Below are 4,570 nucleotides of genomic sequence, written 5' to 3' on the forward strand. Positions count from 1 at the left end.
AATTAAGCTGTTGTCAATTAATTTGACAGAACAGAAGAACAAAACATAGATCTCCACAAACCTATCAGATAGGATAGATTACCAAATGAAGTGATAAAGAATCAACTGCACATAGTAGGATAAGGCTCCATTGTTGCTATCGAATGAATGAATCTCTTAGTTCACAATTCTTTTCCTGCAAACTAGCACGCAGATAATTGGTATCTCTGACTTTCCATATAATCTGAAATTCAAGAGACACACAAAACCAGAAGGCATGCAGTACACAGTCCACTGTGACCCACAAGAACAATAACATTTACTCTTCTTTTGTTTTTTTTCTATTGGATGAAACTAGCCAAGCATCTAGCAAGTCACAGTGGCTGGAATATTTCATGAAATTTGACAGGTTAATACATACATAAAAGCCAACCCCAATAAATGTTTGCAGTTTACCCATGTAACTACATATTAGACTCAATCTCTTTTAACCAAACCCCACGCTTAAGTAAAAGGTCCGGAGAATGCGGCGCCGGCGAGGGATCACCGGAGAGCGGCGGCGGTCGTCGGCGTCGGCGTCGACGGATCAATTTCAGGGAATGACGCGGTCCGCACTCCTCATGGCGTAACGTTCCCAACTACGTGGACCGCTACGAACTAAAATTGAGCCCACTTGCAGTGACTCATTGAAGCAATTCGTACAGAATTCCACGTGTCATTATTTTTAGTATGATCATTTTTTTTCTTCCTTCACTTTTCCAGTGGATTTTATTCATGGATGGATTACAAACATAAATTCCGTCGATATTTATATTCGAATCCAAAATTTTAAGGAAATCGCATCACGTTATGTAGTAGTTCTCAACAAGCGAGGAAACTTCATTTTTTTAAAAGGAAAAGTATTATTTTTATTCCTTTTCTTTATATATTAGATCACAAATTGTCATTCTACTAATTATTTCCTTATAAATGGCCTCCAACTGAATCATCCTCCATTAGAAAGCAAATATTTATTTTATTGGCGTAAAAGGTCATTTTTTTTCACTTTCCCGTGAAAGTATAAATATTATCGAAATTTCCAAAAATTATCAAACATCTTGTACAAACATTAGTCATTTCGAGCTTAGAAAAGTCGACGGGCAAGTACCATAAAATATAATGACATAGGAATTAGAAATTGAAATATTCGGTGCAAAAACTTTCGGAGTTTCCTATTTTAGAACGTTGCATCTTGTACATATTGTCCCAGTCTTCCTCACCCATTCTCAGTTCTCTCTTCCCCCCTGTCTGTAAGCTTCTCGCTGCTGTCTCCTTGCTCTCTTGTTGCTGTCTAGAGAGTTGTCTCGCTGCTGTCTTCTTGCTCTGCTGTTGCTGTCTACAAATTTGTCTCGTTCTCTCTCCGCTAGTACTCGTCCGACCATGAGTTCTATTGCGGCGAAAACCTGTCTGCGCAATCCCACTGGACAAGCGTAAGGCCAAGGGTAAGGCCGTTCTCTGCAAGAAACGCGTTGAATTGAAGCAGATGCGCAATATTCTGGGCCCTATGTCGCGCATCAAGATAGGGCATCTCAGATAGTACGTCTGCTGCTCTTTTTTTTTTTTTTTGGCCATTTTCTTTCTTTTCTCTTGCATGTTAGTCCAAAATCTCCTTTCATTACGATTTCTCTGATGGGTATTATGATCTTGCTTACTCCGTTTTCTCTGATGATTTTTCTGACCAGTCACCAATGCCAACCGGTCAATGCCAAGATTTATCTGAAAAAATTTCCAGCAAATGTAAATGTAAGTGTATCGCCAACAAGATTCATCTAGCGTTTGTTATGATCATTGTGTTTATTGGATTGTACATGAAATTTCCTCCCTCATTGTAGGTTGAAGGTAGGGAAACAGAGGATTCGTCTTCGGAGTCGACGATCCCTCATATCGACCCATACGAGGCTTATCCTTTTCAGAGCAATGTAAATGATGATGCTAATATTCCCATGGAAGCCTACGATTACAAATCGAAAGAGGTGAACTATTTATTTATTGCCTGATTATGTTCCAATTTTGTCACTTTACACTGAAATTATGCTGAGTCACTGAATTATTCCGTGCAGAAATCTATGTGCATAAAACCAAATTTAATTGCTAGACTGAAGCACGGCTTTGGCAAGAAGTCGAGAACATGTTTTGTGGAGTGGTTGATTGAGGTAACTAGGATGAAATTTTACCATCTTTCCTCTAATATAAGCTGTGAAAAACTCGCAATCTCAATTTCTTATTGAATAAATAGGCACACGAGGCGTTCCAGTTCCCAACTGAGGCGATGTATCTTGCATCCATCTTTTCGATCGATTTTTGGCTCTTCATCCAGTGGAAAAGAAGAGAGGGATTTTGGTTGGAGTGACCGCTCTACAATTGGCTGCCAAATGCTGGAATAAGAGAGTCCATTCCTTGTGTCCATTCGTTTTCCTGCTTGGCGCTTACTTCATGCACTTCGTGCTCCGTAGGGCAAATTCTAGAAATGGTAAGCTTTAGAGTGAAGCGGAATACCATTCCTTATTTTGCTTATCTCCATTAACTTTTCTTCTTTCACATAATTCTGTCTGTTCTTGGCAATATGCAGGAGTACTTGATGTTGAAGACCTTAGGGTATGACTTGTCAATTTCGACTCCGTCCATATTTATGTGGAAATTCCTTGATGAAACTCTCTCTGATGAAAAGGTACTTTGTTTTTGTTAATGTTATTTCATGGTGTCATGAATTGATCTTAATACATCAGTATAGAAAATGATTTGGGTTTCCTTTTGTAACTCCAACCAGATCAAGAACTTGTCCAGTTTCTTCATTGATCTCTGCCTAGTTCAGTATGAAACATGCACATTTCGACCTTCAATATTAACTGCCGCTGCAATTTACACCGCCCATGCCACTGTTAGAAGGTGTAAGCCATGCAGCCAAATCTACGAGCAGTTAACCGATTGTAGCGTCGGGCAAATCTTGTAAGTAGCAAGATACTTCAATTTATTATTTATTACATCTTTATGTCTTTGTTTATCTTCTTTAGGGACTTGGGAATCTGATGGATTATTTCTTTTTGGCTACTTTTCTTTTGTATAGGAAATGCTCAAGACTGATGGTGACTTACCATATAAAAGCGAAAAGTGTCAAAAGTGTTTATAAGAAGTACAATACGAGGAGATACAACTGGGTAGCTAAAGCTGAACCGGCTCGTTTTCTCTCATCTTGTTTCTCCATGTAAGAGCCGAGTCTTGGTACTGTACAGATGATTTCCAGCTTATCGGCTGTTTCAAAGCCCCTGAACAGAAAGTCGATGATTCTTAATTGTAGAGATCTATACCTTGCTAGTGTTATTTTCATGTAAACAAGTTTCGAATCTATGAAGATGCACATGGTTATGTTTAATTTCAGTGACTCTGGATGTTGTAGAAGTATTGCCTCCACCCTTGTTATGAAACGAGAACATTCCCACGAAAAAAAGCTGAGGGTACATCTTATTATTTTAGCTGACCATCATTTTGAGAAATTGAAACAGGTATTGAAGACAGAAAAATATGCATCACATTTGGACCTATCAACAAATCTAAAGCTGCCCAGAGATAAAAATGATTTTATTGCTAAGCCAATTCATGCATGATGCAGTCCAGTACCTCTTCAGGGTAAACATTTGCTCCTCTAGTCTTGATCCTACTCTCTTGGCCAATGAGCCACAACTGACCATGCTTATCAATGAAACTGACATCACCCGTGTCAATCCATGAATGACTGCTAGAGTCCGATGCCAAAAATTGATCTCAGTATCCAATCATCAAATCCAGACCTCTGGTTAGAACTGTCCCAATGCTAATAAAATCATCACCGTCTGTCCTCAATTCAACATGTGGTCCCAGTTTGCCGACACATATGCCTCTTGGTCTTCGAACTGTATTGAGATATGTTCCAACATGAAAATGAAGGGGCTGGTAGGAAAAATGGAAATGTGGGTCATACAGAGTCATGTATGTTAGCAAAGAACATGTCTCTGTTATCCCTGCATATTGAGGGAAAAAAAAAAGGAAGAAGAAAAAATAGTATAATCAGCAGAGTAGTTCAAGGCACAATGCTAGCAGGGACTACTCTAATTAGCATTTAAGTAGCGACATTAACTGCATATTAGCGTATAGAAGATGCACACCATAGGCCAAGAGAATATTCTTAGCTCTTGGGAAGAAGTAGCCAGCTTCTTTTTCACGTAGTCTTTTCCTTTCCACGGTCCTTTCTCCCTGAGGACACTTGGAATTAAACAAAAGTACCACTAGAAGAGCACAATTTCAAACGTAGACCATGTAGGTGGCCGATGCTTTCTACACATGATATTCAGTATTACCTTCTTCGAAGTCTCAGTCATACAAAATGATACCAAATGGCTCTTTTTGGGGTTGATTGCCAGCTCGAAACATTTGAATCGTATCAGAATTGCCATAGAGTGAACAATATCAGATCTGTAAATATAGACGACTTTCTTTTTGGGCCAATCACCCGTTGCTTAAGACACTTTACTAACCTTACTTCTGAACAAGACTCCCTAGGGAAGCTTCTTGATCCATT

General features: G+C 39.1%; 2 long non-coding RNA genes across 2 annotated transcripts; one reads left to right on the plus strand and one right to left on the minus strand.

The window, feature by feature from the left end:
- The first annotated feature begins 2,392 nt into the window (after positions 1 to 2,392).
- LOC120292875 lies at positions 2,393 to 3,058 on the plus strand. The gene is made up of 3 exons (XR_005550492.1): positions 2,393 to 2,488; positions 2,588 to 2,686; positions 2,786 to 3,058. It is a non-coding gene; the product is annotated as an uncharacterized LOC120292875 (long non-coding RNA).
- A 390-nt stretch (positions 3,059 to 3,448) lies between these two features.
- LOC120292872 lies at positions 3,449 to 4,341 on the minus strand. The gene is made up of 2 exons (XR_005550487.1): positions 4,158 to 4,341; positions 3,449 to 4,013 (listed from the first exon to the last, which is right to left on the minus strand). It is a non-coding gene; the product is annotated as an uncharacterized LOC120292872 (long non-coding RNA).
- Positions 4,342 to 4,570: the final 229 nt, after the last annotated feature.

The sequence above is a fragment of the Eucalyptus grandis genome, chromosome 4 (genome assembly GCF_016545825.1).
Source record: "Eucalyptus grandis isolate ANBG69807.140 chromosome 4, ASM1654582v1, whole genome shotgun sequence".
NCBI classification, from domain to species: Eukaryota; Viridiplantae; Streptophyta; class Magnoliopsida; order Myrtales; family Myrtaceae; genus Eucalyptus; species Eucalyptus grandis.